This window comes from Lathamus discolor, chromosome 5, assembly GCF_037157495.1.
Source record: "Lathamus discolor isolate bLatDis1 chromosome 5, bLatDis1.hap1, whole genome shotgun sequence".
In the NCBI taxonomy this organism is placed as follows: Eukaryota; Metazoa; Chordata; class Aves; order Psittaciformes; family Psittacidae; genus Lathamus; species Lathamus discolor.
The window spans coordinates 10358515-10380869 of NC_088888.1; the positions used below are offsets into that span (position 1 = coordinate 10358515).

The following is a 22355-nucleotide window of genomic DNA, read 5'->3' on the forward strand; positions in this document are numbered from 1 at the left end:
ACCTCTCACACTCTCCAGTGGGCAACCTCTTACCTTCAAGTACCTAACTACATGCAGTCAAAGCAACAGGCTGGTGGACTTTATACATGAGCAGGCACCTGGAGGGGTGAACTGCCCTGTGTTTGGCATGGGCTAAGCAGGAGGTGCTAGCCTATGGGCACTATGAGCTACTTAAACAGCTCTGAGATGGATGCAGCTGCTAAAAGCATCACTCCCTAGGCTGTCCCTGGTCCACCTGTCTCTCAGGCAAGGTGAATAGTAACTCCTCATATGTTCCTTGTTCTTGTTCAAAATGCTTCATTTTCCTCACTGTTACTCAGATTGCTCAATACTTTTTGCTTAAAGGAGTATTAGAAAAAACAAACTGTATTTATCTCAAAACAAGCTCATTTCTAACTTTAACAGATTCAGTTCAGTGAAGGTAGCCAAGTAATGCACAAGCAAATCTGGTGACAAAGTGAAACCGCAAAATGCAGTTTGATCTCAAAATAACTACCTTAGGATCAGAGATCCTCTTAACGTTTCTCTGGTGAAAATCAAATACTCATTACATGTTCAAGCAATGATTTAACTGACCAAAATCTTGAAATGCTTATAACTTAAACTTTGGTTTAAGATGCTTTATTTTTTGCCTTATACATAGAAGTGTACATACACATCAAGACCACAGGCACACAGCTATTTCAGTAATTCAAGTGTCTGTGTCCTAGCCTTCTGGGTGACTCAAAAGACATCTTAAGTGGTCTTCAAAATAAGGAGAGAAAAAAAGAGGGTGGGAATAATTCATTTCCACTAACAGCACTGTAATACCTTGATGCTCTAATCAAGTCTGAGGCACCCCTGTGTGGAAAACATGGTAAAACACTGTGAGGATACACCTGCCCCAAGTACTTAACTAGGAGGCCGCAGGTCTCCTTTCTCTCACAATCCAGTACTATACTGCCATTGCTACCTCTTGCATTTTCATCAGCTACCCTGTTTCAATTGAAAATCTATTCAAACTGATGTTCCTATTTCCCCAGCTTTTATTTGAAAGGAGAAAATAATTTGCAAAGTTTCACTTTGAGAAAGCTTTATGTGTAAGCTCTAGTACAATTCCCTTGGCCTACCTCCATCATTTTTAGCTTGGTTGTGTTTCACTGATAAGCCTGGCCATTATCTTTGGAGCAATTATGGAGTAGAGGCAGCACTATCAAGTATTTGCGCATTGCCCACCAGCCTGATCCAGCTATGACCTTAACAGCAGCTTTTTATTAAGAAGCAGAAAGCAAGGTTGGTATCCAGGAACTCTTTATTCCTTGACCTACCCACCTGCACCGCAAACAAGACTGCCAGGTTATGTCAGGTGTAAGGGAGATTGCTGTGATCTGGGCACCAAGCCATAGGCTTCTCAAAAGCATGCAGTGAGATGTGGTTGAACTTCACCCCAGATGAAGTCAGCCATAAACACACCTGCTTCACTGGGACAAGAATCAAACAAACAATCATACTTTGGAGAATCCCACCTGGGTTCATTAAGAGATATGCCAAGTTCACCAATTCATTTCAAAACAAACTGAAGAGCCTTTAGAGAAAACCAGTTTTCATGCTGCACAACAAATAATCAAGTGTTCAAAATCTCTCCATTTTCCTCACATAAATGACACAGTATTTCCATTTTCTATTTAACTCTGTCATGGTTTAAGCCCAGCTGGTAACTCGGCACCACACAGCCATTTGCTCACACTCCCCCCCTCCCTGGGTGGGATGGGGAGGAGAATCAGAAGAGTATAAACCCCAAAGGTTGAGATATGTACAGTCCAGTAAGTGAAGTACAATATAATAGTACTACTAATAGTGATAATAAGGGAAGTAACAACAGGAGAGACTATAAAACTAGAAGGGGAAAAGACAAGCAATAAATAACAATACAATTATTCACCACCCCGAGCAGTGATTGGACCCATCTGGGTGACTCCCCCCCTCCATTTTCTATGCTGGGCATGATGTGCGGTGGTATGGAATAGCGCTTTGGCTACTTTGGGTCACCTGTCCTGTCTCTGCTCCCTCCCAGCTTCTTGTACCTCTCCTCACTGCAGAGCATAAGAGACTGAAAAGTCCTTGGATCAGGGTAAGTGCTACTGAGCAACAACTAAATCATCAGTGTGTTAACAGCATTGTTCTCGGACTGAAGCCAAAACACAGCACCAGCTACTAAGAGGAAATATAACTCTACCCCAGGCAAAACCAGGACAACTCCCAGTAACTCCAACCTAGTTCATCAGGGAACAGCTCACAACCTGATCCTGAACTTCAACAAAACACCCACAATAAACCAAATCAATCCATTAACTGCAATATCTCATGCACCTATATGGCACTTAAGTGAACACACACCAGAAAACCAGCATTAGCTAGAGCCTTAACACCTTTTAAATCCCTCAAAGATCATTTACAAACTATGACTTACAGTAGGCAGTATCTTGGAGCTCTTTGACTCAAGGCACTTAAGAATCAGACTCTTTCAGCCCACAGCATAAAGTTCTTGTGCAGTGAAGCACAGTAACCAATGTTCTGCAGCATGGCTGAAATGGCAAAGCACTCACTGGCTGTTAGTTAGCTCTAATTGAGCTGGGGGCCTACCCTTCATTTGATACAGGTGTACATTTTCTCCTAAACCCTTTCTCTGAGAAACCCCCTTGCAGGCAGTCCAGAGCCAGCCCTGTAAACACCTCTCTCCATCTGATTCTCTTATAATTAAAGATTACAGGGGGCACCTGCTGGGCATGTTTCCCTCTGTACAATTCAGTGTTCAGGAAGCCTTCTGTTGTTATTCAGCACTGATTACCAATCTCTCTGCGGTAATTGGTGTATCATGCTGCAAACCACAGCTCAGGGAGACATACAAAGTTTCAATAAAGGGCATGAACCATAATCCCGGTTTCTGATCCACATGGATCCATTCCAGCACTGCAACAGTTAGTTAATGCTCACAGTACTGTCATGTGACAGAAGGAAAGCAAATTCTGTTGCTCTGTGAGGCTTTAGAACATGTCTTTCTGCAATACATCTCACTTAAATCTTACAATCATGGAGTGGTTTGCAAGGGACCTTAAAGCCCATCCAGTTCCAACACCCTGACATAGGCAGGGACACCTTCCACCAGACCAGGTTGCTCCAAGCCCCATCCAACCTGGCCTTGAGCACTGCCAGGGATGGGGCAGCCACAGCTTCTCTGGGCAACCTGTGCCAGTGCATCACCACCCTCACAGGGAAGAATTTCGTCCTCAGGGTAGTGTCCTAAGACCAGACGTTTTATGCTGCCAGTGTCAGACTCTGTTAGTGAGTGAATGTGCTGGCAAACACAGCTCTCGAAGCCATCAATCCAACAATGTTCTACTCTTTTCAAGTTTTCACTGCTTCATAAAACCTTTACATCTTTTCTTGCCTCAGAATAAAAGTTGTATGTTGAAAAATTTTTAAAATAAAAGAGTCACTTTTCCTGAGGGAAGGAAACAGTTTTGCCTCTAGTAAACAAGGACCGTTACCTTCGGTTTCATTCTAAAACGGGAAAAAGAAAGATGTGAGAAATTCTGTGTAGGAGGTGTGCTGTGGCTTTAATGGCAAAATCTCCCACAGTACAGCAACAACGTAACACAGTTATTGGATTTTTAGGTGTTGGGAGCAAGAGGATGGGACAGAATTTTTACCATCTTTTCCCAAGTGTGCCAGAAGCTAAACCCAAATGCTCAGTTGGTATTTAATGTTCTAACAAAGAAAGGCTGGAAAAAAATGTGCTGTACACCTAAGGGAGGTTACCCTAGAAGAAAAGATCTTAGTTTGCAAGTAAATCCTTCGATTAATGTTATCAGATGCACTTCTACCTATTATTTGGGAATTTAACCTCTCAGTCTTAGGACAAACAGAAAGTAAGAAGAAAAGCAAACTGAACAATAATTACACATAGTTCTAACACATCATTCCACTTTTTGAGTGACTTTGAACTTGAACACATTGAGGCAGGGGAAGGTGGGAGCTATTTTGTCCATGTCCCTTTCACCACAGACACAGAATTAAGCTACTCTGATTTGTGGTCCTCAGCAAGTCTGTTCCATGCAACTATACTGAGGCTGCTTAAGATCTCAAAAATGCTGACAGTTAAGTGTTTCTCTAACAATGCTCTTGCCCAAAACTCTGGAACACTCCACCTAAGGACAGCAGCTAAAATGAACCTTCATTGAAACCCCTCTTTTTTGGTTTAGAAAGTCAAATCAAACCAATCATCAGCATGAGAGCATTTTGAAATGCACCCCTCTGGAGTACCTGCTTCAGTTTCCATAACATACTGAATACCTGCAAGGAGAAAGCAAGCATGACAGTGACAAAGGTTCTTCTGATTGGAATATTCACTCCCTGGTTCAGTGAGTGCCCAGTGTTGGTTATTCAAACTGATAACTGCTGCCAGGAGAAATCAGAGCTGTAGGCCCAATGCACACTGCCAGTGGTGGTGAGACAGTCTCTAAAATACAACTTAAGTTTTCCCCCATCTAAACTTCATAGATTATAACTTAGAAAAATGCTACTGGCTGTCAGAAGCAGTTCTTTCTTTTTCCTCTTCAGCATTTTCTTTCTCTTCCTCCTCTTTTCTTTCCCCAGCGTTCCTGGTGTAAGGAAGAAGAGAAGTGGCTCAGCACTTCAGGAGGACCAGGCAATAAAACTGTCTTCCAACTTTGTTTTCTTCTTTAATTAAAAGCTAATTATGACAATGTTTTTGTCACGCTCTTTTTACAACAGCCAAAAGGTTGAAAACAAAAGAAATGTTTGGTCAGTGACTCATCTCTCTGTGAGGAACAGAGAAACTTCAGAAGGTTTTTATTCAGGGGTTTTGTTTCTTTCTTCTCTCCCATCTTTCATTACAAGATCAGGCCTTCCCTTGTGCTGGAAGGCTCATCGGGTGGTAGGTTATGACTCCACAAAAGCTCCAGCCTTGCTGTAGAAGCAGCCCTGAGAGAATATTAAGTCAGGAAGACACAAGGTTTATTTTCAACTCTTGAGAAACAAGGTTTAGGGGGAAAAAAAATTGCAAAAGCTGTCTTGCCACTCAGCTGAAGAACCTGCAGCTGTGGCAACTGTGGTAACAGGGTTTCTCTGGACCAAAAGATAAAGAAATAAAGACTTGGTTTTGCTTTTCTCCTACCTTAGAAATAGAGCCCTACCCCTCACTTTAGAAAGTGTCAGGAGGGAAGGATGGAAAACTGAAATGCTCTTTAAAAGTAGCGAACATAACAGTTTTTAGAATGAGGGTAGCAAAATCCTGGCACAGGCTGCCCAGAGAGGTGGTGGATGCGCCACTCCTGGACACATTTAAGGCCAGGCTGAATGCGGTTCTAGGCAACCTGATTTAGTTGAAGACATCCCTGCTCATTGCAGGGGGCAGTTGACCTAGATGAGCTTTGAAGGTCCCTTCCAACTCAAACTTACAGCCCAAACTGTTCTGTGATTCTCTCCACTCACCGCCTTTAAACTGAACTAATTCAGTGTCCACCACAACCCAGGTGCTGCTGAGGCAACATGTGATGAAAGCAGAGGAGGCTGAAGAGATCTGGAGGGAGTTGCTGCTGGCACAACAGCAACCAGGCAGCCTGCTTTCAAACAGGCTGGTGGAAGGGCGGCTCTGTCACCCACAGGAGTGGTAGGTAAGCATGCGGATGTCCTGGGAAGGAAGAACAGCTTTCAGAAAGCTCTTCAGCTTGTCTTCACACTGCTTGTCCCTGTAGCGTATCTGATTTTGCATGGTTCAGAGATGATACCAGTTGCTGGTTCTCCTCTCTTTTTGGGTCCAGTTATACTACTGTAGCTCTGAAGAGAATCAGCCCAAGAACATACCCCACCTATTATGGCAGGGTTCTCAGGTCTCTCATAACATCCTTTCCTCAAGTGCCACAGGTCACTGCAGATGCAGGTAAAACGAGAAGACTCTACGGATGGGGGCTGTGAGGCAGAGACTGATGACTTCAATCTGCTCCAGGGCTTTGAAACACAGAATACCATTCATTATTTCAGTGTTTGCTCAGGTCTATATTATTTTCTTGTTGCTCTTGCTGTTCTCTCCTGAAAATCATGCTGGACTATTTCAAGCCTACGCTCTTCTGGAGTTCACATAATGTGCCTTGAGCAAGGCTGCAAGTCTAACCTTTCTTTGTTTATAATGATGCAAGAGCAAGAAGGTCTAGCCTATTTTGTAGGTTTTTTGTAAAGTACAGAGGGAAAATGATCTTATTTCATTCTCCTCCTGAACTTTTCAACTCCCAAAAGAATGATTCTGCATCTAGCCTAAACAGAAGTGTCTCAGCTGCTTTGACAACAGTGCCATGCTGTTTAGGAGACAGTGGTTGATAGAAGGTATAGATGGGTCCCTCTTAGGATATCATTAAGGTTAGGCTCCTTTTGCATGATGAACTTCAGTACTAAGGAAGACCAGATTCCATGGGCAGCACAGGGAAATTCAGAAATTGATTTATACACAAACAAAGTCCAGAGGGTGTTGAAACCACTGCGATTTACAGCATCACTTGACCTTCTCCTTGAACATATTAGCAAAACCTAAATTGGTAGAATTCTCCAAGGTGGAGTGTTCTACCTTAACATCCTAGGATTCTTCAGTATCATCATGAACTTGAAAACTAAGCAAATGTCACCAGCTGGTAAGAGAAGCATAACAAAAAGCAGAACAATACAACAAGGAACGCAGGCTAGGGGATTGCTGTAGTTGTATGTCAAAGTAGTCTGCCCTCTGCCACCTTTGTAAACCTCTGCTGCTTTGCATGTACACAAACAATTTATAGCCGGTTGCATATACTGAGGGACTCCACCGAGGTGGACTGCATTGTCTCTAACATTGGCCTTTTCCTACTGACATGTAGACAGAAATCATTTGATCTTGCAGGGAGAGCCAGAATTCTGGAAAGCTGCTGAGAGCTGTCACCCCCCCTGCCAAGAGTTCTGAAAAGATGAGGATATTGAGGAAACACTTAGACCAGCATTTGGGTGTTCAGATTTATCACTCATTTTCAGAAACTCTTAATGAAGATCTGTTTCAACCTTTTTAGAACTACATTTGTTAGTCTAGAAAAATTCTAGGTGAGGGACTGTGGGTAAGACAGAATTTACAGTAGTACAAATCCGTTCATAACAGGGTCAGCAACATGCACCTGGGGTAAAAAGGATGGGGCAATTTCACTGGCAGTCCTTAGACAAAGCTTGGCTGAAGATCTTGGTGCTAAAACATTGACGATTCCTATTTTGGAAGAGTGCAAGTGGATGGCAGCAGCACAGAATGAAAAAAAAGTGTACTAATTGGAGAAGAATTAGAGACATCTCAAATTGCTCAATTTTTGCAGTCCTAAATGTATAGGGGAAAGATTTCCCTGAAGAGAAAATGAACATGAGCCGGCAGTGTGCGCTCGCAGCCCAGAAACCAACCGTATCCTGGGCTGCATCAAAAGGAGCGTGACCAGCAGGTCGAAGGAGGTGATGCTGCCCCTCTACTCTGCTCTTGTGAGACCCCACTTGGAGTATTGTGTGCAGTTCTGGTATCCTCAACATAAAAAGGACATGGAACTGCTGGAACAAGTCCAGAGGAGGCCACGAGGATGATCCGGGGACTGGAGCACCTCCCGTATGAAGACAGGCTGAGGAAGTTGGGGCTGTTCAGCCTGGAGAAGAGAAGGCTGCGTGGGGACCTCATAGCAGCCTTTCAGTACCTGAAGGGGGCCTATAGGGATGCTGAGGAGGGACTCTTCATTAGGGACTGTAGTGATAGGACAAGGGGTAACGGGTTAAAACTTAAACAGGGGAAGTTTAGATTGGATATAAGGAGGAAGTTCTTTACTGTTAGGGTGGTGAGGCACTGGAACAGGTTGCCCAGGGAGGTTGTGAATGCTCCATCCCTGGCAGTGTTCAAGGCCAGGCTGGACGAAGCCTCGGGCAAGATGGTTTAGTGTGAGGTGTCCCTGCCCATGCCCATGATCTTAAGGTCCTTTCCAACCCTAACTATTCTATGATTCTATGATTTATAGGGAAAAGCTATATAGGGAAATATGTAATCTAAACTTAAGTTTAACATGTCTTCTGTTTCCACTGCTGAAATCTTAGACATTGAAATAAGGCTTCCAGTTAGGTCCTACTGTGCATTAAACATGGCAGATTCTGTTTGCAATCATGCTATCATAAAAAGAAGGACCACATTAACTGATTCAGTCTGGATTTAGACCTGTTTAACGACAGAGCAACGACAGAACGGCTGTACTTAAAAATGTAACACACCTAAGGTGAAAAATCATACTATGTAAATAGACTTTAAATTATTAACATAATTTGCTCTCCCTGTCATTTAAAGAGAGATTTAGTTTTTTCTCTCATTTAAGTGAGAAAGATAAGATCAGATCACACAAGACAAACCTCATTCTGTTTTTTCAAGCAAAACTCTTCTGTGCCAGGAGGGATTCCAAGCAGCTTAGTGAGTGTTTTTGTCTATGCAGAAACTGTTGCATTTAGCGTGTGCCAGAAACAGAAACTCCTTCCATGCAGCTCTAGGAAAAGCCAGTATCGCCTCAGAGAGCAACATCATGTAGTGCTGAATATCTTTGCTTTCAAGGTATTTAATGACTTCATGCTTTCGTTTAAAGCAGAATGATCACAATCAGGCGAGTGCATTTTTCACGCTGACAGGGACAAAGAATTAAGCACTCACCAAACCAGCAGTCAATGTTATGTGAAGGAAAAGGTAAGAAACCATTTTCAGGAAATCAAAACATGAGTTACAATGCCAACATTAGAGTGGAACAGCTCATGGATGCAATCTCAATCAGTCCATTAAAAGATAAAAGGGAAAAGATAGAGGCGTAAGAGGTGTCACTGGTGCTTCCTCAAGCCTCATCTACTGAGCTGTTCAAATGAACTGCACAATACAGCCAGCCAAGATCCGGTTAAGAAATAATTCCTTTCCAAGAAGTGCTGTTCTGTTGAAGCAAGAGCTTTTCCTATGAACATACAGTTCAGCTGGGAAATTAAAATGCCAGCAGAATCTTATTTGAAGGAGAAATCCCCCTTCTCCCCACACAAAAAAGACATAGTAAAATGAAACTGTGGAATGACAAAGCTATTGGATAAGGGCTGAGATAAGCTGCACTTTTGTAATGCCTGTATTCACCAGGAACTATTAAAAAGTTTACAATAACTATGATTGGAGATACTGGAATGACTTACTAACGTTTTCCAACATCTCTCATAAATGTGAATTTCAATTTTGGGGAATCTTGGGGGTAGATTCCCATCCAGTCTGAGGCTTTCCACAATAAGAACTTGCCTCAAGCAAAGAACAAAAAGAAACAAAAATTCCCAGGTAAATTATTTCCTCTAGTTTGTCATCAGGAACAGGTCTAATACAGCCATTCCTCATTACTTTCCTGCATCTGCTCAAATCTGATTTGAAGTACAGTCTCTTGTCACTGCTAGGTATGCTTTTCAAAATTATCACTTAACGTGCCTGAATGCTCTGGGCTACAAAAAGTGACCCAAAAGCGAATAAAGATGGACTGTATTAGTCTGTATAGGAACGACAGCTTGTCAAAAAAACAGTAATGCTGGTTTTTTGAAAGCTCCCACAAGCCCCTTTCTTTTTCAGTCCAAATCCAGTCTTTCGCAGTAACTTGGAGGACAAAAGTCTCTGAGCAGCTCTAATGAAAACTCAAACTTTTAGCTCTGTAGAGTATGTTTGTGTCTCCCTCCAAAACACATGCACTAAGAAGAAACCTTCACCATGATCCCTTTCTTTCAGCAGATAGTTTAAGAGGATTTTATGTTCTGTTTGTTAAGGTATTTAGTGGTACAAGGCAGAGCTTGCCTTTTGTGAACCAAAGCCTGACTCCTGCCAAACAGAACCGACTCATCAGTAGGATACCACACAACTCACAGAGGGCTATGAGTCATCAGAAGGCAAAACAGTTGGAGGCAACAGAGCTGGGTAATGCACTGATTCGCAGGTGCTGAATAAAGGACTGTCAGGTTCACAGTCTTGTTTCGATCACTGGCACAGTCCTATTTTACTTTTTAGAGGACACTCATGTTCAGAACCCCTGCTTGGAGGTTATTTCTGTGTGCATTAGAGGCTCCCTAGTGCTTTCTTTTGAGAAAGTAGTTGAATCAACAGTATGCTGTGAATTATGCCCATTCTTTGAGAGACTTGAAGAGACAGCCCTTGGTCAAAGGTTAGGCATTTGGCTACAGAATACCCTTGATTTAGGAGAGCATCAGATGCAATGACCTGCACTGGGAGTTGTACCTAGAGGCCTGCTGGTGGCAACAGCCTAAAATCAGTGTAGTAGATGCTTCTGCATTCCTTTATAACAGGCTAAGAAGCATTCAGAAGAAAACTTCAGATATATCTCCAGTTAAAGAAGCAGCAAAGTCAGAGAGGGGTAAATACCTGGTACAGATAATCAGAGAATGAAATGTCTAAGACATGCTTCAAATTAAATGTTACTACAGAAGTTAAATTAAAAACTGGGGACTCTGGTTTTGCCTGACAAGTTCATTTCCCGCATTCTCAAGGTTAACACTTGTCTATTCTCATTAGACCAGTAACATTACCAACTGCATTGAGGTTCCAATAACCACTGCTTAAAACAAGGGAATAAATCTCAAAATACACCGAGACAATGCAAACCCAGGGAGACTTTAGTGCATATGTTATTTATAACCAGAGCACCTGGGAACATAAGGTGTTAGATATTATATTTCTCCCATGATAGACTGATACTACACAGTTCTGAACATTTCACAGAAACAAAACAAGAAAACAAAACCCCACAATCCTGTCTTAGTTTTGCTTGTATGCATGTGTGTGCACATGTGCTCTTCCTGATGCAGGAGGAAAGGGTGATGAACTGTCCACCCAGAACATAAAGACACCAAAGAGCTTAAGACAATTTTCCACAGGTGATTAGCTGACTTAAGAGACAGTGAGCTGGAAAATGAATGACCTGACCCTGTGTGACCCTCTTCAGCCACAACAGGTCACAGTTACTATTAACGTATTGCAAGGTGTGTTACTAGACATACCTTACTAGAAGTAACTGGGAAAGTTACTTCTCCCATCATCAGCTGGCAAGAACAAATACAATACTAAACAGAGTTCAGGAACAACCAGGCACAAAGGAGACAAGAAGAGCCAGAATTCAAACACCTGAACTGGTTAGTGACTTCAGCAGCTGCTATAGAAGGCTCAAGTGAGACCTTGTAACAGTCTTCCAGTGCCTGAAGGGGGTTCCAGGAAATACTGAGAATGACTTGTTACAAGAGGAAAATGACTTTAAACTGACAGAGGGGAGATTTAGATTAGACATTAGGAAGAAGTTCTTCCCTGTGAGGGTGTGAGGCACAGGGTACCCAGAGAAGCTGTGGCTGCCTCACCCCTGGCAGTGTTCAAGGGCTTGGAGCAACCTGGTCTAGTGGAAGGTGTCCCTGCCTGTGGCAGGGGGTTGGAACTGGATGAGCTTTAAAGGTCCCTTCCAACCCAAACCCTTCTATGATTCTATGCACCCTCACTTCCCAAAGCTAGGGGGGAATTGTAGCTTCAGAAATCTGTGTCTTCCCCCTTCCTTAATTAAATTCAAATGAGTAAATAAGAAATACAGCACATGGTATGTTTCGATGTCCCTCAATAAATTTACTGGTTATTTTCAAACAGTGCTAAGATACTTCATAATAGGGTATTTGCTCCAGGCTCTGCACACTGTATTCAATATGGCTTTGTAGGTCATTTTACAGAAGGACAAAACCCAGAAATATAGAGCAGAAGTCAAACTTGTAACCAGATTCAGACTCTGCCTTAAAAAAGACATGCTTTAACAGTACAAATGGAATTTGAAAGAACAAATATTATGTCTGGATTTTGATAGTTCAACTAAAACCTAAACCTAAAGTCTGCTCTGAAGTTTCAAAGCAACTTAGACCCTGTTCCTGAAAAATCTTAAGATCTGTGATTATTAAATGCTAAATACATAAAAAAATCCAATAGATGTTAAAAGCGCAGTCATTACAGTGCATGCAGTAATGATTGTTATTAGATACACCTTTCACACCTCATTTAGTTCTAATTTCAAGGCAAAAGACACTACAACAAACAAGATGTGGGCTACTTTGGGATAAGGTATTGTATTCATGGAAGAGTTAAAGAATTAAGTGTTATTCTAGTAAGAGTCTTACACCTCTGTATGAGGTTGTGAGATGACAATGCTGAATTTTGGTCAACCATACTGGGAGCAGAGGATGAGTAACACCCAGCAGGAACAATCCTCAGCTTATAACACTTTAATAATCCAGTTAACCATAACTTAGGCTTGACCAAAACCATAATGATGCATTTCCTGTAAATAAGATTTTAAAATGTTTACTCTGTAATCTCCAAGGAGCCACTAAAATTACTGCTGCTGCAGGCCTTGTTACAGCCTGGTCCAGTTCAGTAAACTATATTATCCTGTGGATGGGGAGAATTACACCACTCCAAAAGTCATTTTTGCCTTGGGGATAATTAAATACATATTGTACCTTAAAGTTACAGCACCAGGAAGCCTTTGTATATTGAACTACTTAAATTAGAATGCAGTTTACATATTTCTCAGCCCCAGTTTGTTGTCTTAAACATGCTGGGGAAAAAATATTAAAGATGGCTAAAATTCCTCCTTCCATTTTTTTACTTTGCTTCAATTACTGTTAAGAAAGATTACAACGAATCAGGCCACCAGAGCCAGAACGTCTCACTTACAGACTGGGGATTAGTTTCTACTTGCAGTTCTCTTCCAGGCAAGCCCTATAATCCTTCTGTTTCAAAGAAGTTTGCTATAGGGTTGGAATTACTCAGCCACTGCAAGCTAAAGAAACACTAGCAAGAGGCCAAGAGAAAAAACTTTAGCTTTGTTCCTATTAAGCTCCCTCTCTTAGCAGGGGACAGATTGAACTCTACAGTGATTTACAGCCCTGCCTCTGACTCCAGAAGTTTGGATTAGATCTTTTTTGAAATCTGTACTTTTTCTGCATTATTAATAGGATGCAGTTACACTAAATGAAACAGAATGGTAAAAACAACTGGGATATGCAAATAAACAAGTAATATGAACGTGTGGTGGAATGCTGCATGCAGTAAAGGGTTCACATCGTGCACTGACACCCTACATTAAGTACTGTGTTCAGTTATGGGGCCCCAAACACGAGAAGGATGTGCATTTGCCGAAATGAGTCCAGGAGGACATGAAGATGCTCTGAGGGCTGGAGCAGCTCTGCTCTGAAGACAGGCTGAGAGAGCTGGGCATGCTCAGCCTGGAGAAGGCTCATTAAGGGGAGACTTAGAGCAGCTTCCAGCGCCTAAGGGGGCCAACAAGAAATCTGGTGTGGGACTTTTGACAAGGGCCTGTAGTCACAGGACAAGGGGGAATGGCTTTAAACTGACAGAGGAAGATTTAGATCAGACATTTGGCAGAAATTCTTCCCTTTGAGGGTGCTGAGGCCCTGGCACAGGGTGCCCAGAGAAGCTGTGGCTGCCCCATCCCTGGCAGTGCTCAAGGCCAGGTTGGACGGGGCTTGGAGCAACCTGGTCTAGCGGAAGGTGTCCCTGCCCATGGCAGGGGGTTGGAACTGGGTTATCTTTAAGGTTCCTTTCAACCCAAAACCGTTCTATGATTTTATGATACTTAAGTTTTCTCCATCACCCTTTTAGGTGAGCATGGTTCATAGCCCTCCTCTTCAGCTAGATACTTTGCTAGCATTAACATGACTCGATTCACGTCATCTCCTCTTCATCCTCATTTCACACAAAAGGTTTATGAAAAAAAACCCATGAAAGTCTGGTTTTGGAATGCTTATTTCAGCAGCTGCTTGGGACTCACGACCATGAGCAGCACAAAGAGGCTGTTGAAATGACATTTCACATTAGAGACCAATTTTGCCTCAGCTCCAGGACGTATACAAATGCATCTATAAAGGTAGAAGAATATAATGCGGATAGGAGAGATGTGTCCATCAGAGCCCAAGGAAACATCCCGAGGCTGAGAGGACACGGTTATAGCCGGAGAGCAGAGAAAAGAAAGGATATGCTGCCTATTCTACTGTTAAGCTGACCACAAGTACATTGAGACCCCCCTCATTTTGAGACCAAAAGTGAAGCACCACAGAGAGGTGTGCTCACTTCTCTTCTGCCTCACTAACCACAAAGATAGCTGCTTTGAATTAAATACAGGCAGTGAATTTTAGGGAGGCTGGAAAGAATGATGGACTGCAATTTATATGCTACACGATACCTTCAGTTTAATTGAACATGTGTACTTGATGTTTCTTTCAAATCAGCTTTAACTGTAGATGAATTCAAATGGTCAGCAATCTGCTCTGAATGCAAACTGAATACAATCAATGAGTTCGAGATGTTCACATTGAACATGCAGATTGGGCTCACTAAAAGGAAATTCGGAGGCATTTGATATCAGGACATGGAAGTGTTCAAGCGATTGGATCCAAGATTTTGAGACCCTACCACTAACCTTCAGCAATTTCTGAAGAAGAAGAAAAAAAATGCTATTGAAGAAAAGATTAAATAAAACAAAGATAAAGACAAAGATGATAATGATAAAAAGATAAAGCAGAGACATATGAAAGGAGAGCTGGAAAAAAAAACCACTTGTCAATTCTGGTGTGGCCATTCAAGCATGTGGGACCTTAGAAAACTCTCTGCTTTTCATGCCTTGATTTCTGGTAGCTGCAGAAGGTTACCAAAATGCTTATCAGCTGTATTCTGTTTTGGTACCCAGGCCAAAATCTTACCATTTCAATGGTTATTTGGAAGGACAGAAAGTCAAACACTTACTGGTAGTTTTAAATCACATGTCTTTTGTGTTTATAACCACAGTCAGCCCATTTTTAGATAGCCTGCTAAATCACTGCAGCTTGAACCAGGCAGCACTGAGACACAAGATACTGCACAGAATGAAAAATCGCACATTTTGCTGATGGTGTATTCTAATACTATATTAAAATCAGTAAGCAAAGACTTCAAAGTATACCAGAATGATGTATTTCACATAATCATGTTTAGTACCACATCTCCCTGATCACAGATATTTACACTGAATTTTCTTTTCCCTGAAGTTAGGGTATTTTTGTTAAAATGAAAACTAAATACAGGAAGTGTAAAACATTGTGCAATTTGAAACTCTTAACACTAAGAGCTGCAAAGTGCAAAGAATAAGAGAAGGAGCCTAACTTTGCTTTCCTTTGCTGTTAATAGAAAATAAGTTTAAGTCAGTTCTGATCAAAGAATGGCATTTATCGTGTCTTTGTTAAAAACAAAACAAAACACAAAAAGCACAGTGTCACAAATAGACTCTAACCGTGAGATGAAGCCAACTTATCCTTGAACTTGGAATCACATAAATGGACAGGCAGCTGTAAAATGAAATGCAAGTTGTCCTTAAGTCCTTACAAAGCACATGACTGTAAACCTCAGTCTAATTCCTGAAACATTCGAATTATTACTCATTAGTATTTGTGCTGCCATAGCACCTACAAGGACTGCATTAAGGCACTCCTGCTCCTCCCACATTATCCTGGAACTCTGGGACTGAGATCCAGAAAGTTCAACACTTTATATGCATGTCCTTCCATTTGTGTGCTAACACAGAAATGAAGCTCCCTTTGTTAAAACTACATGTTGGGTCTTTCCAGATGCAGTCATGTGTTGACAGCAGCAGAGATGAAATGCTGGGCTGCATGGTGGCAGTGACATCTGATACAGCGCTTGAACGCTGTGCTGGGCTGCAGTCCACGAGGAGCAGGATAAGAACGTCACTTTGCTGATCATGTAATATGTTGCTCTTCCATCAGAAAAGCCCAAGCAACAGTGTTGGCACTAGGTACAAATGGTTTCTGTTGCGATAAGGGAAAAATATTGCTCTTGATCGCATGATAGATTTCAGCCAGGCTTTAAAATGTGGAAGCCTCATTTGTAACCAAAACAGATCCTTCAGGCTACAACCAAGACAGATACTTCGATGTGAAAATGAGCAACTACTGAGTGACACTTTCTGTACACAGCTACTTACTAATAATTTAGAAAAGTGGATGTAATAGGTACATAGTCATCTACGTCTTCAAAATGCTCTGCCTTGCCATCCCTTGTGAATTCATTACAAGCCTTGCAATATTTGATGTCTTTCTCAATGTCAAATAACTACTTATGTCTAAAAGTTTCTAGTCATCATTGCTTTGGGGAAAAAAATGTTTAAAAATGTGAGGTATGGTTTTAAAAGCTTGAGGCAAATTAACAGAACTTGCCAACAGTATTATTTTCAAGCCAGATGCATGATTTATGAATACCAGGGAGTGGAAATATTACTAATAAAAAGAAACAAGAGATACATGTAGTACAAAAGTGTATGCTTTATAAAGCTCATGGTCTAATTAAGAGTACTAGGTACACAAAATAATCTGAGCACATAATCATATAGAAAAAACCAAACCAGAGTCTCACTGTCCATTAATAATCATGAATCACAGATATCTTTAAGGCAATCTGACAATTAACCTCCAACACCAGCAGGCGTTAGCTACAGATGCCTGGGTAGCTCCTGCCCCTCCTTCTTCCAGAGCTGCAAATTGAATTGTGGTAGCGAAATAAGTGAAAAAATAATATACTGCTGCACAATTCCCACTGTGAGAATTAACTTTGCTTTCACTGAATGTCCCAATTCTGACCACTGCTGTCATGATGCAAGAAAGAAACCAGATTTCTGCCACCAAGATCATTTTAGCACAACTCAGTGCTAAAGGCACTGATGTACAGCTCTAGAGCACCTAAAGCATTTTCCCAAGTCTTCTCTAGGAAAAAGCATGACTAAATCAAGCCAGAGCTTCCCAAAGTCATGGCTGGTGAGGCCAGAGTCCTGCCTGTAGGGGCAACAATACCACAGGTGCGCTGGTACCTCCCTGACAGAGATTGATGTATTTGATCTGGCGCCCTTCGACTTAGTTTTGAAGGTAACTGAGGCTGGAGAAAACATTTATCCTGTGAATGTCTCCCCTCAGATGGCACGTTTTTCAGGCAATTCTCCTCAAAGATGCCTTTGTGATGGCAATCCACAGCGTATGAATCTCAATACAATTGCACACCACGGGATTATGCTGGATGAAGAATACCAGGATTCCAGAGAGCAGTATAGGAAAAACATTTATCCCCAGCAGACTAAGCTGTTGACGATTTGATAAAAGACAATGATTCCTTCTCCACCACAATGACATGCTGACCCTATGGGTATTTTCACCCATGTCTCCACCCTCACAGATCACTCTTGTTGATAGAATTTCGATATATGGGGTAGGAGGGAACATAAATCAGAGTGAGCAGCAGCAGTATCACTCTGAAGCTGATCAATAACAGCAGTGAGCTCCTCAGGGTTGTGTTTTCTTTTGCTGTTTTCTTTTTTTGCCTTTTGTTTTTCTTATTTTCAAAAAATGAAGACGCTTTCAGTGAAGTTGCACAGAAGGCAGGAAAACAGTACGCGGCCTCTCCTGCAGCAGGGATGTTTCTGGAATTGGACAGCTTAGGTGATTCCCAGCAAGATCTAGAGGTGTCAGTGTTCAACACCAGGTTGGACAGGGCTTTGAGCAACCTGATCTAGTGGAAGGTGTCCTTGCTCATGGCAGGGGGGTCAGAACTGGATGACCTTAAGGTCCTTTCCAAGCCAAACCATTCCATGATTCTATGATCTTGTCCAATAAGTCCTGGGAGAGTCGTGTCTTGAGCTGCACTCTCAGAGAATAAACACGCCTTCATGTTCAGGCACGAACTGTTCCACGATTGTTTCATCCACCCTCAGCCACAGCACATGTAAAGTCTACTCACTGCAAAATCCTGCCCTCAGCTGAGCTTGCTAGTAAGACTCAGCACCATGCCCCCCATCCAGACTGAGGCTTGCAGGCCCACAGCAGCAGCGAATACCACCATGGCCTGTCTGCCTGCCCAGTTCGTACCAAGGCCTGTATTGAAGCAGAAGACCAAGAAGGCATCTGAAAGAGCTTTAGAGGAGTGAAATGTAAGAATGAAAACCACCCCCACACCAACTTCTCCAGTGAATCTCTACATTACTAATCTCTACATCTCTACAGTACTAATTGCTTTCATTTCACATGCAGGCTGATTCATCCAGGACTGGTTAGCTCTGACATAGCTGACAGGAGCCCTGACTTTGCTGTATCCTCTGACATTCCACACCACAGTAAAAGATGTGTGGAAAAGACAGGGGCTCAGGAGCTACAATGAGAAATTGCTGGGGCAGTAGTTTAGTGTTAATGGAAACAGGCCTGGAATGTGAAATTAACTTTTTGGCATGATTACACTGACTTCATTCCACTGAGAACTCTGGCATTTCACAACTATTCTCTCTTAAAACATATTCACCAGAGGAGGAAAACAGCAAATTATTTTTTTAATTATGTAACCCTGAAAATATAATCATCAGTCTGAAACTTCTGTATTTTCTGTTTAATCAGAGTGCACAAACAGCAACAAAAATGTCCTTCTCATTAAACTGAGAAGCCTCTCCTCATTTCAGAGCTCTTAGAGCTTCAGTATACATTGAAACATTTAAACAATACAAAACTGTAATATGCAATTGGCAAAATCAAACTTCATAATTTTACACCAAAAATAGCAGTAAATAAGCTTACTTTGTGCTCTAAAAGTGCAATATGTGGTTATCTGCTTGCTATCACCTGAACATTAAATGTGCCAGACTATTGATCTCAGTAGTTCTGCAGCCTGCCTCTAGCACACAGCTACTACACAATACTCTGGAAACAGACAAAAACCACATTAAATAATTGTTACAGCATGATAAACTGAAAAGATACCAACCTTTTCTGACCTCTGCAAGACACTAAGTTCCCTGCATTTATTCTCTTCCCAGGTACCAGATAAACTCAGCCTCATACCAAGAAGAATTTCCCTTTTGAATATAGATTTGCTAAGGATAATAAAGACCAAATACAAACTACCAAAGCTGTAATGTGTAGCTTCAGATCTGACTTGATTTTCTGAGGGTTCACAGAAATTCTGACTATGAACAACATCAATTTGAGGCCATCACAAGTACACAACATTTAAGGAGAACACATCTGAGGATACAAAACAGAGCTTTAGCTGAAATGAAAACACAAAAATCAGAGATCAGAGCTCCTTTTTCAGTCAACACAATCATAAAAATGCTGGTTGGAAGTCATCTAGTCCAACAGACTCTAACATGATGTGCACCATGCCCTTTCCAGGGATGTGAGTAGGGTTGATGAGTTCCCCTCTCCTCCACTTTCTTGCCTTTCTGAAAATATTGGTGTAACACTTGCTATTTTCATCACCAGGAATCTGCCAGTCTCCTTCCCAATTACTATAATTTGTCACAGACATTATACACCAGCCTTACAAACACATCATCCTACTATTTCAGGACCCTTGGGTATAACCAGCTCCACGGATTTCAATACATCCACCTTCTGTAAGCAGTCCCTGACTTACTGCTCCTCTGATGTTGGCTGCATTTCTCCTTTCCAAGCTGTACTAACATGCACATAGGCGTCAAATCAGGTTTTGCTTGTAAAGGCTCAAGTTACAAAACCCACATTCATTACTCTTGCCTTTTCCTTTTACCAGTGGGCAAACACTCTCGCTGAATTTCCTTGTACTACTGGAGTACCTACTTGTTAGCATTCATATTTGCTACTCATTCATCTCCAGCTGGGGTTTGAGATGAGGAAAGAACAAGAAAGACAGAATGAAGGATAGCTCATTGTATACAGAACAAACCTTTTGCTTGTAACTAAGCGATCTGGACCCCAGGTAGACTCTGTAACAGTGATAAGGAAGAGAACTCTTCAGTTAATGTTTAGGGAAACCAGTTAAACCAACTAAGGAGTTGACAAACAGACAACAAGGCTGGCCAGCTCAAAGTTCAGCCAAAGAACAGTGATGAAGAGGAAGATGATGAAGAAATGACCACCAGGGGTCCCAAAGCCTACTACCACATTTTAGTGCATACGTGGGAAGAATTGTCCAGAAGTATGATGCAATGTATAAGTAGCTTAATGAATATGTATGCAATGTAATGAATATGTATGATTAATGACAATATAATCACGGCTTGTTTGGTGCTCAAGTGAGACATGCTCGGAGGAGCTATCCTCCATGTCTCCCAGCACCGCAGTAAAGAATACCTGCTTGTGAACTTACACTTTGTTGGCAAGTTCTTAGAGTTTTTCTATGAATCAGGCTTGATATGAGTTTGGATGAATTACTTCGGTCAACATTTTCACAAATGCTCATTATTTTGTCAGCATTCACAATTTGACTTGAAGGCAAGAACTGAGACAAGCTTAGGCTATAACTTAACTTGGGGATGTACATAAGGAACCCAAACCGTCAAAACAGTAAACAGTGAGATTGGAGCTTGTGGAAGTGGTGTGAAAATCCCCAATGCCATTGCCAGCTAACCAAAAAGTTAGGCAGACTTAGCCAATAAAGGTATGTTTTACAGCACCTCGTGAGCATGATTTCTGTGAAACAAAGAAAGTAACTCCTAACTAGGGCCTCATTTCAAAGCTACATGGGAATGCTCAAACACTTCCAGAAGACATCGTAGTTGATGCTTCGGGTGGCCCAACACCACATATTCTTTAACTAGGTCCTAAAGCTCCTAAAGGCTGAGGAAATACAGACAGAAAGCCTCGCTAAGGATCATCCAGCAGGTCAACAGCCAAGCTGGACCCAGACCTTTGTTCTCTTCCCAGCTCAGTCAGTGATACTGGAATGCACTATTTGCATGCCAAACTGAGAGCACAATATGTTATTACAAAAGCATGAATAGCTAAGAAAGCAAGCAGAGAAACGTTTGCACGCTAAAGATACACTGTAAAGGGTACACCACATATTCAGGTACACCACTGTCATCGTTTAAACCCAACCACAAACCTCGCTCACTCACTCCCCCCCTTCTTGCCCTCCCTCTACTCCTGGAGGGATGGAGAGGAGAATCAAAAAGAATGCAACTCCCATGGGTTTTGATAAGAACAGTTTAGTAACTAAGGTATCACACAAACCACTACTGCTACCACCAATAATAATAATGATAAAGGAAATAATAAGAGGAAAGAATACAACACTTCAACATCAGCTGACCAATAACTCGCCCCACACCCCCCAGCCAAGCACCTCGTCCAACCCTGCAGTCCCTCTAGCCCTTCTGGGTAACTCCCAGTTACATCCTGGGCATGACGTGCTGTGGTATGGAATACCTCTTTGGCTAGATTGGGTCAGGTGTCCTGTCTCTGCTTCCTCCCAGCTTTCCCTCCTCCCTGGCAAAGCATGAGGCTCAGAAAGTCCTTGGCCAGACCAAACATCTGAGCAGCAACTGAAAACATCAGCGTTATCAACACTGTTCCCAGGCCAAAAAATGAAAACACAGCACTGCACTAGCTACTAAGAAGGAGAAAAACGACTGCTACTGCTGAACCCAGGACACCCACATATTCTGTAGCTTTCCATGGAGATACAGTGAGAAAAACTAACCCAAAAAGCAATTGGGACCCTGGAGTGGCATAAATCTGTGATATACCATGTACACATTAAATGTTACAAACTATCCCCAGACTAAGTAGTAAGATCCCAGTCAGATAGAAGATGCTAACAAGCATTAAAAGCTACTTGAATTTAATTAAATGGATCTCAGGAGGGGTTTGAGTCAGATCCTCTCACAGGGCAATCCCACATGAGAACCTTCAAGCCGTTGGCATCAGCATTGTGACAAGAGTTGCATGGTACATAAAGGGTAACACATGCATGGACAGCTCAGACTATATAATAGTCTATCCCAGGCTATTCTGTAGGGCAGAAAAGAAGGGCCTGACAAGGAAACACACACCTAACACTTGAAAAGGTATTGGCTTTATTACAACATAAAACCATTACAGGTAAAAAAAATGAACCGATGACAAACAAAACCTTTCCCAAGATGCTTTTTAACTTAAGTCTGTCAAAGCCGAAAGCAGTTTCTAGCTATAGAAAATACTAAGGTTAAAAACCAGGTAAAAGCAAAGATACAGGAAAGCAGATAATCCAGCATCAATTTACTGCAGTTTTTTGAAAAGCCTATTCCACTCCTGGAAACACAGTATCAGACCGAGAAAGATCTGATCCAGCCTGTTCCCTGTTACCCTCAAAGCCTAATCTCAGCTTTTGCATTTGGGCCAATTCCCATGTTTGGCCAACTCTCTCAGTCCACATGGGA

At 41.9% G+C, this 22355-nt stretch overlaps 1 protein-coding gene across 5 annotated transcripts in view; it reads right to left on the reverse strand.

Annotated features, from left to right (window-relative positions):
• ALK (ALK receptor tyrosine kinase) overlaps window positions 1–22355 on the reverse strand; it is a 317234-nt gene that overhangs the window by 129407 nt on the left and 165472 nt on the right. The window contains exon 1 of one of the 5 annotated variants that reach the window (XR_010612846.1): window positions 2450–2525. The exons of the other annotated variants lie outside the window; for them this stretch is intronic. The gene's annotated coding sequence lies outside the window, so the exon portion shown is untranslated. Of the gene's footprint in view, window positions 1–2449; window positions 2526–22355 lie in introns of those variants that run through there. 5 annotated transcript variants of the gene reach the window in all.